Here is a 17,461-nt window from a genome sequence, read left to right as displayed (position 1 = left end):
GATTTATTTTCTTGAACAGTTCCCAGGCTTGTCCAACATGTTACTTTTGTCTGGGAGACTCTATTCATCCTTCCATTGATAACATAAAACTTAAACAGTTAAATTTCAATACAATTATTAAAAAAAATTCAACTGATATGGTGAATCATTTCAATATGTTTCTAAATATTCTAGATTTGATGAAGATCCCTGAAAATTTGTTCAAGTTGTGATATGTTTTAGTTCTTTTGCTATGAAAACACCCCTCCCTCAGCTTAGAGGGGTTCGAAACTACTATAGAAACCTTCTCATTTTCTTTAAATTCTAAGGTACAAAATTTTAGTTTCTTTGGTTCAGTTGTATCCCAAATCTGTAGGAATCAGGCAGACAGACAGAAAAACATTTATATAGAATTTTTATTGTTTCATCGATGTATGTAAGTTTTTTCAAATAATTGATCTCAAGTCTTGAAAATCTTCTAAAGATTGAAATTATGAAATTCCTAAAAGTTTTTATTGTATGATTTGACAACTTTCCTGAAAGTTATACAAATTTTCTTCAGACGATAGTTTGAGTAGAGTGTTCGAATATTTAAACCCTTAGTATGGATTTATAATAAGCTGTTTATGAAAATGTATCTGAAAGTTTTATGATGCTAGAATAAACTTGATACGGAATGAATGATCCAAATATTTTTATTTTCACTAAGCATGTATGACAAAATTAAGAGCTCTTGTTAGAGGATTGGGATTTTTTTTTTGCCTTAGTTGGTTCTTCCTCTTTTGATCCTAGAAGGGTATCGTTTGAAATGTTGTTCTTTTCGTCGTGAACCTAAGCTAGAACTAGTCCATTAACAATATTGAATGAATCGTATCTTTTTTTATTCAGCTTTATTCCCTGTTATGAATGGCATTAAGTATTATTTTTCTCAAAAGTTTCACTATCATTTGTTCAGCTTTATTGATGAGTAAATTTAGGGATGCATTTTGTGATAATTTTTTTTTTTAAGCTTGTCAAAGTTCCAATACCAATGGAGATGAGAATAAGAACTGACGTACTTAATTTGAAATTTAACTTCCGAAAACTAAGATTCCGAAGAGGAATAAAAATAGGGTTGAAATCATTCTTTTTCATCACTTTCACGTTGTCACCTTCAGAGATGAGATAGAGGATGTCGAATTGACACAGTAAGTGTAAATAGTTATTTAAGGATGCTTCTGCTTCTACGAGTTTTTTTTCTGATTTTAAAAGTTGTGGCTAATTATGGCTACTATTTTGAAATGATTCGGCCTCCGAGATTTTCTCAGAAAGCGCATACTTTTAGGGCTGCTGCTACTGATCGTTCTGAAACGATTCGGTGGCTTAAAAAAGCGCAGATTTGAATAAAGTTTAATAAAACTTAAAGTTTATAAAAATTTATTGTTTGGTTTTAGGTCATCAGTATTAACACTCAAAGACCTAAGTTGTGTTTTACAGAAACAACCACAAGTTTTGCTCTAACTGCTGTCACTGTGTTCGCTTATTAATTCAGAAATATTTGGCCTGAGTTTTGAACCCTAAGCAGGCTGTTGCACCCCGTAGAAGTTTTTGTTTTGTTCATTTATCCATTTAGAATTCCACTAGTTTTGCACGAGCTTTGAACCCCAAGCTAGCGGTCGCAACCTGTAGAAGTTGTCAGTGTTGGGGGTTAGCGCGTGAGGTTGTGAAGGAACCATATACTTGTATCTTGTATCGTTCCGGGTGACGGTTTTATATGTTTTTAAAGAAATTTTTTTACCTGTGCCAGTGGAAAAAACAAAAACGCTTTTTCCCAAGCAACCAAAAGTTCCAAAAAACAGGTACGAAATAGCTTAATCAGCTCCATCATTGGTCTGAAGTACGTTCTTTGTTCTTCAAAATGTAAGTTCTTATTGATACTTTCAAAAAATCGTGAAATGAGCAAAATAATCTCTCTCTATCTCAATTTCACCCTAGGCATCAGTTCACAAAACCTTCTCTTGATTTCTACTTTTTTCAGTGGGGAGATAAGGACATTTTTTGCATAAGCACCGTTAATCGGGGCCATGGCTTTTCTGCCATAGAATCTAGCAACGAATTCAAATCGATGAAGTCAACTGTATTACAGAGCTTTAGCTTGACTTGTTTCATCTGACTATTTGGCCTATTGGTTAGGTGTCGGAGAGATAAACAGATGCCTCGAGTTCAATTCCTGGCAGAGACGAATTTTTTTTTTCATTTACTAGTCATGATCGATGCGTTTTGCACTAAACGGTGAGTCATAGATTCATCAAGCAAAGCAATAACAAAATAATGTATGTCTGTTTATAGAATACAAACAATTCACACACACCCATACATTACTATTCTGGTGCTTTGTTTGGCGGATGATGCTACTAGCCGTATAATGAAATAATTGAAAAAATCGATCATGAATGGTTAATGAAAAAAAATTGTTTCGGCCAGGAATCGAACTCGAGTCTTCTGATTACCTCTCCGACACCTTACTAATAGGCTATATCGTCAGATGTAAACTAGTCTACTTAAAGCTCTATAATTCATTTAACTTCATCAAGATGAATTCGCTGCTAGATTCTACGGCAAAGGATGCTCATCGCGCCCTGATTAAATGTGCTCTGTTCGCCCCGAGTCATTAAATTAAAGTAAAAACGCGTTTTAAAATTGATGATAGTGAAAAAACAAAATTGAGGAACAATATGTACATCATGTTGCAGTGCACACATTATAGATCAAGAAGCTTTGACGAGCAAAAGAGCTTATTTTCTGGTGCTCAAAAATTATAATATTTTCGTCACTTGAGAACCTAGTTGTTTTTTTAATATTTCTGTAAAGCTGATTAGGAGATTTCAATTTTGCTTCAATTTGGCCGGGTGCTCGTTATGCCCCTATCTCTCCTACATTACATCTCGTGCATTGATTTCGATCTAAATTTACACGCCTCAAAAATTACATCCTTGAAAAAAATCCACCGTGATAGAATTTTACATCAAAATCGATGTTCCGTTTTCGTGCATCGTTTTCGATCTAAATTTACACGAATTTTGCTTGCTGTGTATGTTGGAAGCTTGATAATAAATTCAATAACCACTCGACAAATGATACCATTGAATATCTAATCAGCATTTATTCACTCGGTATAAATTTACATCCAAGGACAATGTTGCATTTTTTCGAGAACATACATGATTCTTTTTCAATTTATCGAAAGTTTTGCAGTGACTGTGTTGATTCAAAGTCATAAGTTGTGTTATTGGTTGTGTTGAAAAAATAAATATGTTTGGAGCAGTTACAAACTTTTCAGAAATTAATCCTTCCCACAAACCTGATCATCTCACTCTAGTGGGGAGACGGTGCCAACTCCAAAAATAAACATTTTCAGTGAAAAAGTCTCCACAGAATATAATAACATGAAGGCTTTGCCACTTTGTCTGCGCCCACCAATCGCCAGTGGAGAAACCTCCCTTCAGCCTGACTACCTTTTTCCCCTAGCCCAAACTGCCCGTCGTAATTGCCTGGTTGGATTAATATGGCCCAACCAGGAAAATGAGCATTTACCATAAATTAGCATTCGCCTTTTCGAGCGACGACAGCGAAAAAATAGCCGTCCGTCTGTGATGGGTTTTGATGCCATTGTTTTTTTTATTTCGTTTTGACGAAAGGGCCTAAATGGGGAAAAACCAACATGGCTGGCTTTTTTTCTGGTGTGGTGCGTGTGTGCTATTGTGTGTGTGTGTAAACATGATTGAATTCTATTCATTAATTTGATGGATTTGAACATTAACGCGCGAGCACCGGTCCTTTTGAGCATGCAAATGGCGATGAGGTTCAAGCTAAACTCAAACACCTGCGTTTTTGGAGGCCATTGAGCTGATTTTTCTAGGTGTTGCTCAAAATTCCCGATGGAATCTAGTGTAAATGACTGCAATCAAGGCAACTGAAATTAATCAAAAATGAACTTAAAGAAACCTTAACTTTTCGTTAGTGACGGTTGTAAAAAATGTCATAATTTTTTTTCAACCGTCACTAACGAAAAGTTAAGGTTAACAAATGAAAACTGAAAAAAAAAGAAAGTCAATCAGTTCATGAGAATTTTTCAATGATTTCTAAACTATGGAACTGGCGCAAATGAAATTATAAAGTCAATCCCAGTTTTTTTTTCTTTTAAACCATCGAAAGGCTCAATCAACGCACTCAACAAGGACCCATTCAGCTTTAGGTTTGCGTGTTGTACCCGGGACCTCCACATTCAATATTTGTTTCCCGATAAATCTAAAGCAATCTCGTAGCTCCCGTGAAATTGAAACAATTTTCAGCTTGTTTCCGAACAACGGTTGCATGAATGATGCCGGACACGAACAAGTGTTCATCATGATAGCTTTTCCGGAACTTTGTAGCCCTATGCACGACATGCTGGCTGCCTAGTTGTGTATTTGAGGAAGGTTTTTGCTGCTTCTTCCTGCCAGTTCCAAACCAAATCACCCAAAACGCAAACCCAATCGTTAAGATAATTTCAGCTTAGCTTCAACAACTCGATTGGGCTTTGCAGCTTACGTAAAGAAGCATAATAAAACACATTAACGACTAGCCGCTTATCTGCACGAAACCGTACTTAGTTTTACTTCCTGGGAAAAATAGGTTTGTTCAAATTTCTTGGCTATCGATTTCCGGTTCATTAAAAGTTTTTAGATAAACTTTGTGGTTGACATAAATTTATTCTTAAAAGCAAGTATGTTTTTTGCATTTTACCGACTGAACCACAACCAGCTAAAAGTTAATGAATTTACTTTTTATTAGCTTCAAGATTCTAAAACCTTAATTTAACTAATTTGTGGGTGTTATTTTTTTCATATAGCTATAGCTTGGAGAGCAATACTGAAAAAGATGTAAATGAAATCAAAAATTTTAAACCCATAAATGAGCTTTTCGAAAACCCAGAGTCATTTTGATTTCCGAGAAAAAAGTTTCTCATCGTTTTATTATTATAAAATAACATTGCGTTTGATGATATTTGCTAATTTTTGGAAAAACTTCGATAAATTGAAGCTTAAAACATTTGTTTTAGTAATTTCAAATGTTTTAGTCAAAACTTAGCGTTCATCAGTTTATTAAAAAGTTTTTAATGAAATTAAAGCCACAATACCAAATGCTCTTAAAACTCTCCAATAATTCCATAGAATTTCGAAATTGCGTTTATCTCCGAACAAGAACCAAGGAAATTTTTTTGGTTATTTATTAATATGATTTGAGAATAAAAAAAATGTAAATGCAGGGTAAGAAGTAAATGCTAGCAACCGTATCCTCGAAAGTTGCACACTAGGTTTTTACGAAAATCATCTTTTCGAAAAATCTTAAAATTCCACTGTATAATCCCATACTTATACATACTCATGCAGATTTAAAGTTCATAAACTTTATTGTTCTGCAGAATTCAAGCTTACAATGCTTAGAAATGGCGATTCTAAACTTAAAGTTTATCTGTTTCAAAATTCTTGAATCTGCTTCAATATAAGTCGTTTTTTTGTATTATTTCTTTTGAAAAGTCTGTCTTCTCAGTTTTTCCAAATATTAATTTTAAACTAGGATCAGCTTCTTAGACGAAATGAAAAACACTGAATCTGTTTAAATGGCTGATGTAAGCATTGCATGTTCAATTAACATAAAAAATTTTAGCTCTATTGCGTATTCAATGTTAAAAGGGATGACTCATCTTTCGGTATAAAACCCCCGGAAAAATCAACTTTCTATTAATGGCCGCAGGAGGGGGAGGAGGGGGGTTGGGGGTTTATCTTCCCCCCATGAGGGTCCAAGGTTTTCCGCTTTACAATCAAAATTATAAAAAAGTTATCAAATTTTGATGATTGAGTAAGGTGATTTGAGAATAACAATATTGAAAGAAAACTGATGAAGAACTCTTGAAAATTAATTCCAAATTCAGCATTCTGGTACAGTTTTTCAAAATGTTCTCACTTGTGGATAGAAATTTTTCTCTGGATATTATTTCAAATGACATTCAACTCATTCCGAAAACTTTGGTTGAATGTTACATAAATAAAAAAAAATGTATTTCCGTTTCCATATTTGCAATTCTGTATTCAGTTTGGAGTTCTTGATTGACAGTTCGGATCATCATTAGGAATAAGAAATGAAATGCTGTTTTGAAAAACTAATTCAAATTAGATTTATTTCATTTTAAATTTGATTCATGATTAACGAAACTCATATTCGTTTTCAATAATTCAAATATAGTTTTTCGAATATAAAAAATACATTTTGAAAGTTTGTTTAATATTCAGATACAAACTTCTCAAACTTAATTGTTATATAGAATTCAAACAAACAATGCGTGGAAATGGCGATCCAAAATTAATAAATCAGAATCTGATTCATTATTCTGAACTCATTTCTTAATTCAGATTTGCAAGTCCGATAAAAATTAAATTGAAGCCCGAAACATCTAAATTTAAACTCATGATTGAGAGCTTTGAACTAAATTTCACTTTCCGGTTCATATTTAAAATTCTGGTCTTGAATATGAATCCTGGAATCGATTATTTTGTTCTTTTCAGAAATTCAGAAACAGTCAAAACAATTAAATTGTGAATTCAGGTTCATAACTTTCAGATTTAATCATAAAAATTGACATTCAGCTCGTGAATGAGTTTAACAACCAAGGTAAAAACATTAAGATATTAAAGTCATATAAATCCGAAGAATGGTTTAGGAATTCCAATCGCATGAGATCGTTGGTTTACAATTTTAACTTTCAATTTGAAATTTCAATCCTATTCGATTTTCTTTAAGGATTGTTCGATCTTCTGGAAAAAATCGATTTTCAAGATCGATTCAGCTGAATGGTTGAAGGATCGATCCACCTCAAAAATCGATGCAAAAGAATCGATCTGCACAAGATCGATCTATAAGATTTTTCGTAACATAAACACAACATTTGTCAACATAAGAATGTTTAACTTTTCGTTACTTTATATTAAGCTTGTCAGTTTGCCCGGATTTATCCGGGTATTCCCGGATATTTAAGACAAAATTGAGGAAAAGTCCGGTCCATCCCGGTTGCCCGGTTTCATTGAAAAAGCTCGGATTTATATCCTCTATTTGCCAAATCAAATGAAGAAAACCAATTGTGTTTTAAAAATGTTTTATTTATGCAACCAAAACGAAACTTTTTGAGCAATTTTTATAAAAATAATCATGAACGGTTTTTTGGAAACCTAAAACACGGTTCTAAATCTACTGATGAGTCTTGATGTTCAAAACAATTTTTTTAAAGTTCTATTTCTTAATTTTTTGTTGAGTGATTCCTGTGTTTTGCAAAATTTGTCTAGATTTTTGGTTGACAATTTTGAAATAAAACGCTCGGATTTTGCAAGGTTTTCAGGTAAAATAGCCCGGAATTGTCCAGCGCAGATACGAGCTGACAAAAATTCTGTAACCTTAGTGTAGATGACATATCTAAAACAGAATAAATATATGCGTTTTTCTATACGTCATACTTTAAGGTTCAAATCATAGGCAACTTTGATAGGAAGAAGTCTGAATATTGTTGTTTTACTGATTAATGCAATTCAACCATTTTAAGTTAGTTCACTTGGAGAAATGCTTATTTTGAAAAAGCTACGGGTTTTTATTTACGCTGATGTTTCTAATACCATCAATTCAGCCACAAAGGTAACGTGTCGATCTATCATCTGGGAAGTTGAACTTCAATTCATCAAGCATCAAAATTTTTTAAGTTAAATTTTCATTACGAGTAGAGGCAAGAATAAAATATAAATAATAGGAAAAAAAATTTATGCTTTATTTTTCTAAAAAACTTTTTTATTTTGATCACATTCAAATGCTGAAAAGCCTTCTACCTAACTTCCGACTATGAGACAAGGTTGCCGAAAAAATCTCTGTGTTTTTTTACAAAAAAAACCTGTTAGTCTGTGATTTGACTTAAAAATTTTGTGATACTGTTGTCATGAAATTTGAAGAAATGTCAGGTCAAATATTTACAAATTTAATTGTATTTTAAAATCGCATTGAAAAAGTAAATTTACATAACAAATGCAATAATATTCAATGAATAAGATTAAAAATATAAGGATAGTAGTAATATCAAGATTCTTTATTTAAAAAGTCTGTACAAATTGCAAAAAATTAATAAGTTCTGTGACACAGATTCTATTACGAACATTTGTAAAAAATTCTGTGAAATTACAGATTATTCTGTGTTTGCGGAAACATAGCTATGAGACTTGAAAGTATCGATAAGAAATTAAATCTTGAGCTGAGTAAAATGCTACAGAGAATTGAAGCTAAATTCAAACTGAATAAGCTTTCAAGTGACGTTTAATGAAAATTTCGATTACTTGAGTATTTGATAAAAGTACTGGTTTTGCACAAGAATGTATTTAGAGGTAAAAAACGCTACCTATTAAGTCGGTCTCGATTTTATTGGCATGGAAGCAGCAATAATGAAAACAGTATTAACGATGGTATAGGAATCAAAATTCAACACGAAACTGAAACTCAAGATGTCAGGATTAAAAAGAAAAAAATAACTTCAAAAAATTGAAAGATGGGATCAAAAATAATCCAATTTTATTGATTTTTCCATGGCTAAAGAATCGATCCAAAAAATCAGAAATCTGAGTTTAAAAGATCGATCTCGGAAAGATCGGTTTTAGACCTACCAATCCTGTATTATTCAGAATTCAGCTGAAAATTAAAGGTAGAGTTTTGGATTATTTTGCTTGTTTAGTTTAATAAAAAATCTGATTTTAAAAAAATAAAGATTTTTTTGGTTTAACAAACAATATTTGTTGAAAAAGAATCATGAAATTAAACGCAAGAAAACTGCAGTGAATTCCATTTCTTCTTTGTTTATTGTATAACATTAATAAAATAGTAGTTTTTATTCAAGAACCCAATTTAAAACTTAAATCTTAAATTTGGATCCAGATTTCAAGAATCAAATTCTAGCGGTAATTTTAATTTCTTTCTTTTAATTTAGAAAAAAAAATTATTTATGCCGATAAACGACGTTTAGTTTTGTTAATTTACTCAAGAAATTGATAGATTAAACTTATTCGATTTGAACTTATGAAGAATAAGTTTTTATAGAGACATTGTAGGATTCAAAAAATCATTCTATGCTCAAATCAAATGAGGGAAATCTATCAGATTCTTGAGCATATTTTAAAATTTCAACCATCGATGAAAGTAAGTTTCAGTTTTTTCACTAAAAATTAAAGTTTTACAAGTGTTTCTTATCATTATAGAGGTTTCGGGTCGTATTATCGAAAGTGACTATTTAATTTGAAAAACTAATAAGATTAAAGAATCTAAAAATAAATGATCCAAAAACACTTAATAGAATATTTCTTTTAATGTTTCTTTTATTAATGCATTGGTTGAGCGAAAAATATCATGTGAACTTCTTGAAAAAGGTTACCAGATTGCCCAGTTTTATCCGGGTTTGCCCGGATATTTACAACAAATTTTTACACAAGTCCTGCCCGGCCCGTTTGCCCGGATTTAAGTTAAAATTGCCCAGATTTTGCCTGAATTTTTTCACATATTTGCCAAAACAAACAAACAAAACAAATTGTTTTAGAAAACAACCATGAGAAGTTTTTTGAATGCGTAAAATACGATTTCAGCTGGTGAAAAAAAATATTCTCATTCCTGTAGTTGGACAAAATTTGCCCAGATATTTCTCGGATTTTGGTCAACATTTTGGAATCATATGCCCGGATTTTAAGATCAAAATAGCCCGGATTATCCGGCCCTGGTACGTGCTGAAAAAATTCTGGCAACCTTATTCTAAAACCAACTAAACACAGTACGTGCATCTATTGATTTAATTCGATTTTTATTTCTCAAAATATTATTTTTTGATTTTGGAATCAAATTTTGAAACAAATGTCGGGATTCCTTAATTGAATCTGTTAAGCTTTCCGATCAGAAGAGAAAAGAAAAATGATTTCAAGATGAGATATATTCATAATTATTATTTTTTTCCTATCAAAATTAAATAAAGGGTGGGTGTGCCTTATTTTGTTATATTTTGTCAGGGTACTTTTTTATTTTTGATGGTAGTCACAATCTTCAATTGTAAGACATAAAGTTTTTTGGTGACTAAGTTTCAAATTCTTTTCTGCACTCGGTGAAATTTTGGAATAAATATTTTATGCTTTTATCTTTGAAATCTTTTGTTTTTAAAAGTACGTCGATGTTCCTAATTTGGCACTATTTGTCCGTAATTATCAAAATATGTGTTCCTGATTTTGGACAAATAAAGCAAAAGTGTATCGATGTGCCAAATATTACATGTTTTGTTCCCGATCCTGCAAATGGTTATGTTTTTCATTAGTTTTGCGAAAAAAAAACTTAAATCTCACCTGTTAATCATAACCTGTTTAATATTTTTGGAAGATAAACAAACCTTTAAAATTCTACACGAAATCCGTTTATGGCAGTTTTGAAAAAAGTTTTTGATGCTGAGTTTATTAGACATCAAACTTCTCATTTTTCAATTGAATAAGAAGAAATTTCAAAGTATTGGATAAAATTAAGTGTATTATTATTATTCAATTTATCATTTCGGTTTTCTTCCCGTTGAGAAGCTTACTATAACTTGATGGTTTACTTTTCTATTTTTGTTTTTTTTAGTCTTTATTCAATTCTTTTTTTCCTCGTTAATCAAAACCGTTTTTTGTATGCGTTGTTTTTGTGATTTCGTATTAGAGGGTTCCAGCAGAAAGAACAGCATTTTTTCTTTTCAGTTACGAAGTTTCTTTTTTCATTGTGGTGTTGAGGGTAACTTCGAGAGCTGTAAAAAGTCTCCTGTTCGGTAAGTTAATAACATGTTTCATAACAAAAAAAATTTAAAGCACGGAATCAGATGATTTGCTTGGATAGAAAGAAAAATTACCTTTCAGTGGTTTTCTATCGCGAGGAGGTTTCTCAGATTGGATTTGGATTTGAGGACGAATTAAGAAACTGTGGACTTTCATCGCTAATTATACGATTTTTAATTTTCCTGGTTTGTAACAGACTTCAAGAAGTTTATCTGAGGTTCTTCAATAATTTTTGGAAGATCGATAATGTCAATAAGCTCTGATTCGAGAAATTTTTCAAATTAAACCTGTGTGTGTCTGATAATGGAGTAGCAAGCTTTATGCACCTCTTAAGCAGAATACAGATGTTATCGAAAATATTCACAAATATGTGTATAAAAAACATATCAGCAGACATCTGTTTTCTTTAAATTGGAGTTATTTTCAAATCGAATTTTCGAGAAAATGATTCTACTGAAAAAGTAGTCTAAATTGCCGAACCTCAAATCGTGTGGGCTAAATGTGCCTATTGATGCTTTAAGAAAAATACATTTTCTTCGGCAGTATTTTCGTGAAATATAACTGATACTGATATTTTTTATATGACAAAGCTGTAATTTATAAAAATCTTTAAATTTTATAGCATAATACAAAACTAGGGGTTGCCATATTTAAAAATCAGTTCATCCATTTGAAAATCTTCATTTGAAATCAAATCTGTGTTGAGATCCTGAAGTCTCTCTTGAGGTGTTGATTCGAGCTCGTTTTCAATGTTTAATAAATAAAAAATCATAAATTTATTCCATTTAACCTGTTTTTTTAATAGTGCCAACTTACAAACATGATTTGGGCCTTCAAAAAACATTCCCTTATCCCACTTTCGAATCATTATTAAACCTTCATAAAAATCTTAAATTTGTTATACTTTTGATGTTCAACTGAATAAGAAATCCAACTTTTTGATTTTAGCTTCTGTAGGTATTATTTTGAAAGATCAAAATATTACGTCAATAGTTAACGAAACCATTTATGATTATTTTTTTGATTTTAACTTTGTTTATTCATAAAACTGTCATGCCTTGTGTTCAAACGAATTGATTAGATTTGTTGTTTTGCCAGCCCTATCGTAAATCGGCTGTAGGTGCATTTAACTTAATAGGCACACACAGGATCACTTTCTTCTTCTTTAGTAATTTCAGCATCGTTATTTGTTATTTCAAAATCAAATCGATGTTCTAGCTTACAAATGGTTCAATAAGTTATTCATACACAAAACAGAGAATGTATTCACTTTGAAGTGCATAACGATTTTCTTTGAATTTTTGTACAATGCTCATGCCCATCATGAATATTGATAAGTTTTTCTTTTGGAATAGACACATGTTATTTTAACCTTCCTTGAATTTAATTGTAGCCATGGTTTCTGCAAGCTGTGAAGTCTTTTTATAGGACTCAGGTATTTTTAAAATCGTCCATTTCGACATTTTTTGACATATAGATACAGCTTTGAAATATACAAAAGTTTATTAAAATACACTAAAACACTAAAGTTTATAAAAATTATCATGTTCTACTGTTTAAAGAAAACAAAGTTAAGATAAAATTAATTTTAACAACTTTACGTCGATCATATTTATCCCAAAAATATGCTTAACTTCGATATAACGATTATTCCACTTGGACTGCGCCAGTGGGCCAGCTATTTCCGTCTCACACGCGATTTGCTCCGCCACCGAGACGTCATTTTTTTCATACAACAAATGGCAAGATCCAGGTTTAGTAAATTATACTCTGTGTTATTCCATACGATTAGTTTAGAACGTTTAAAACCTTGAACCAACCTACCAGGCTCAGGAATAATAATGTAACCAATTGCCGCCAAGCAGTTCTTCGTTAGTCAGCTATTGAATTCTATCATTAGGACTAAAACTACGAGTTGAGAGTAGTTTTGTAAACTACGATACGACGACACAGCAGTTGGTGGTCAGCTTGCGTTATCGGGAAACCCAGAGTAAGTAGTTAATGTTCCAGTTTTCGAAATTCCGCTGAATTTTCCTTCCCCAACAAACTGCCTTAAAACTGCTCCGGTCAGCTTTGCCAGAACGCTGAAATGAACGAACGAGAGTTACGGGGGTTATTTTGCTGCTGTTATTTTCTCCGGCCACCCACACCCCTTAGAAAAATGACCATCCAACTAGCGAGGGCTTCCGTTTGCGATAACGAGCATCGGAAATGGCATAATTTTTATACTTTCACCGAGTGGTTTGAGTGTTGTTTGCCAACGGAATAGTGGCGGGAATGTATAAAAGTTAACAGTCATCGGTATTAAATTTTACATTTCAGAATATTGGAGGTTAAAAAATAAATTCCTTCTTAAACATTTGAACGGATGAAAAAACGATTTTTTTTTTATTTAAGTATGCACTGTTCAGAAAATTAAATTTAAATTATTCAATTAAAAAGAAAACCCAACTGGATTTAGTGTGCACTATTCCATTTAAATTCTCGCTCAAAAGTATGCGTACAGAAACTGTGGCAGAACTCTGATTACAGAGTGCCAAGGGAAAGATATCATTACCCCTTTCCGCGTTATGGCAGCTGCATGTATGATTACGAAAAATGAACCACCTGCAGCAAATTGCACAGTGCAGAGAAATTGCCAAACGGGGTTAGCAAACTCTAAACATACTTTGAACGTCCCGTGGAATGGAGTATTGAACTTTGAGTTTCTGTTGTGGCTGGTGGGAAAAAATAAAACTTTATTGCTCCGTTTTGTATCATCAGATTGAGTCAATTTTAATAATAAGTATAGGGATTCAAAATGCTAAGGATACGCGAGGTCTGGCAGAGGACTTAAACAGCTGTCAAATCCAAAATTTTGGTACCGGAACGTCAGTGTAGATGCCAAAATTTAACACTTCACACCGCATCTGTTGTTGGCAAACTGCTGATTCAGGATCAATTTTAACAAGGTTTATGCTGAACACTTTGCATTTAAGGCCAGACCTTAATTTAATTATGATACCAAAGATTTCATTGGTTGACATTCCCGAGATTGCATTTTAAGACCTATCTTCTTTCTTCTAATATATAAAGATGAGTTGGACTATATTATATGTTTGTATGCACCTTATACAAATCCACACCGCTTAACCGATCAGCCTGAAATTTGGTACAGTTATGAGTTTGGACCATGGTAAGGTTTTAGTAATAGTTTTGAGCCCCTCCCACCTTAGAAAAGGGACCCTCCCATACAACTTTCGTTTTTTCTCTCACGAACCAAAAGTCATGGCACCCATTTTGTCGACCGATTTTCGTTTCCTTTGGCGGGGTTGTTTTCACCATCACCATGGGCTGGGCATTGGAAACGATCATTCAGAGTTCACGTGTATCTACTGAATAGCAAATCAATGCTTGCTGAGCATTTAAAATTTGAAAGGGAAAATTTTGGTGGGTGTTTTTTTGCCCTTCTACTGTTCAAAGCCCGTGGTACCGGTACGAGATTTTGGTATGCAAAATATGAATACATTTTAAATTGAAAAATACAACAGAATTCTTAGCATTTGGAATGGTTATGATCAACATTCCACAACGGCTTCACAAATTGCAACATTTGCAACAATTAGCTCGTTTTCACTCTCTCTGAACACTGTTTTCACTCATTTGAACTCATACCTTCAAATTTTCTCTCACAAATTGCTCTAATTACCGAAAATTCAATCATTCGCTGCACAATTTGTGTGATCATTGACGAATTTTCTCCCTTCATTTCAGTTCCCCGATTATTGGGAAATTGACTAGAATTGTAGTGGCTTTCGAAGAGCTTTTAACCGCCGCGGGGGGGCTTTGGGAGTCTACAAAATCATAAGGTGAACTGAACATTGAACAAAAAATTGACTTTTTCAGCCGAACAACTATTTTATTTTTGACTGAGTGTTGAAAAACTTATAAACCGATTTTCATAAATTCCAGCTTTTAAGAGCCAACCATTTTCATATTTTTGGGATTTTTCATGGAGAAAGATAAATTAATTAGATTCAGAGTTATACGTCCAAGGCTGCAGGCAGTAACTTCGGTTCAGAGATAGTTTGTTTTCGATAACTCCAAAAAAACTATTTCTGAAACTTTCAACATTTAAGAACAAGTACTCATAAGCAAAGTGATTTTAAAAAAAGCACACATACTATTGAGAACATGCAAAGTGATATTTAAACATGGTTCAACAATATTCGAAAGTCTTTTTTGAAAATTTCTTAGTAAATCAAACTTGAAATATACCATTGTACAGGAAGATCATCTAACTTGAAAGGTCAAATGGGGGTTGTGATAGATTAACAAACAGTTTCATCAGCTGAAAATAAAAAAAAACAGGTAAAAGCTATTCAAGCTTTCTTAGAAGTGGTGAGTGAAAAAAAGGTTTGTTATGATAGGATGAACAAGCATTCAAGGGAAATAATTTTAAATTTCTTTAAACACAAACCTCATAACTATAAGTTTTTCAAAATTATGAACCCAAGAAAAAGAATAAATAATCTCAATCAAAACTTAAAAAAGACTAACAAAACTTACAAGGCTAACATGGCCTAAAATTGGCAAAAATGTTTATATCTAATGATGAATACAAAGCTTCCAAAATTTTGAGAAGTCCAACGACTCATTTTGATTTTAATTTTATGCTAACCCGAGCAAGGCCGGGTAGAGTCAGCTAGTCAAGAAAAAAAGAGGAAATCCCGATAAAATTTTGATAATTGAGTTAGGTTATTCAAGAACCACTCAAAACTCATACCAAAAACTCAAATTCTAATCCCAATTTCAGAGTACTGCCACAGTTTTTCAAAATTTTCTCACTTGTTGTGAAAAATTTAGTTCTGAATAAACATTTTTGAATGTAATCAAACTGATTCCGAAGGTTTTGGTTTCACATAATCAAAATCGAAACTGAATTTCTGTTTTCATGAATCAGATTTTGTATCCGTTCTCGGATCCCATTCTTTGTTTGAAGTTTCAACTGTCATTTAAAAATAAGAATTTTAAAGGTGATTTAAAATACTTGTTCACCTTTTTGATTTTTAAGTCATGCAAAATGTTTTTTTCATGTTTTACGAAACGCATATGCGTTTTCAATTGTTTTTAATTATTAATTTTTCGAGTATGATTAAAAGAAACATAGGAAGCATCCTTAGTTCTTGTTTAAAATTCAGATTTGAAATTATTAAATTTTGTTCTATTGATTTTTTTTAAATGCAGCAAAGCGTCAAAACACCGATTCAGGATTTAAAAAAATCTTAAATAGGAATTTATATCTAAATTCGATTTTCAGAACGAATTTAAATGAAACAATTGAAAAAATGAATCCGAATAAAAATTTAACTTCAAAATTTAAGCTATTGATTCTGAAGAAATCGTTTTGAGATTCGAAAACACATTCAAAATTAAAATTTGGAATTAAGGGTCAGATTTCAGATTAAGAAATAATATCAAAAACTCGGGTTAAGACTCAGCTCGTAAATGAGCTTCGCATGCAGACTATTGTGTCCCACCCGGGATTTCCCGACCGGAAATTCCGGGAATAAAAATTTTGGGAACTTCTGAATCCCAGGAAAAGCTTAATTCCCAAAGCGATTAAGAAGGTGTAAATAACTAAAAATTTTTTCGATCTTAATTGAAGAAATGGATCAGATTAAGCAAGGAAAAATATTGTTCTACCTTGATATATGGATAGTAGACCGCTGCAATCTTTGTATAGAAATTTCAAATTCTTATATTTTTACACCTCCCATAGCTTTTTTTGTTTTTTTTTTGCAGCCAGAAATAGCAATACAAATTTTGAAAACGATCCATCCAATCCTGAATAAGCGCAACAAGTTTTAATTGTGTATGGAATTTTATATGGGAAAACAAAATTTTTCATTCAAAATCGCCAGATTTTCTGAAAGTTCCAATAAATAAATCTTTGGATGAACATTTTTCCTTGATTCTTGTAGTACATTTCATGTGAACAAATTTTAAACCTTACTTACCCAGAAAAGATATTTTATGTTTTATAAAATGTTTGTTTTCAAAATTAATTTTTTTAAATTTAAGCGCTTTAGACTGCTTATTTGAAAGCTGTGAAACCGTAGGATGAGAATAAAGAATCTCAAAAAAATGTTTTGAATTGCTAGGAAACTTATTGATTTATATATCCTTTGCAAAAATATTTCATGAAATTATTTAAAGCTCTAGCAAGCAAAGTCTGCCATTATAAATACTTTTGAATGGATTTTGATTTTTTATTTTCAAATGGATATAACTTTTTTTATGAAATGTTTAGCTGCCTGTTTGTTAGCAAAAAATGAAGCTTAAGAATAGTCAAAACCAATAATTAAAGACCAATTTAGTTTTCATATAGCTTGTTTGAATTTTCTGGATGATTTAATGTGCAAAAATTTCATCTTCCATACAAATTTCTATACAAAATTGAAAAGCGTTGCGCAAACTCTGGAATCAACCAAATCATCTCAAATTTAACACTGCTACTTGGTGACCCAAAAGGCATCGAAAAAACATGTGGGAGCAAAAATTATTTTTTTGGCAGTGGTCTAATGGAAAAGTCACTAACATTTTTTTTTTAATTGTTTAAT

This window comes from Uranotaenia lowii, chromosome 3 (genome assembly GCF_029784155.1).
Source record: "Uranotaenia lowii strain MFRU-FL chromosome 3, ASM2978415v1, whole genome shotgun sequence".
NCBI lineage: Eukaryota > Metazoa > Arthropoda > Insecta > Diptera > Culicidae > Uranotaenia > Uranotaenia lowii.
Note: the sequence above shows the minus strand (reverse complement) of the source record.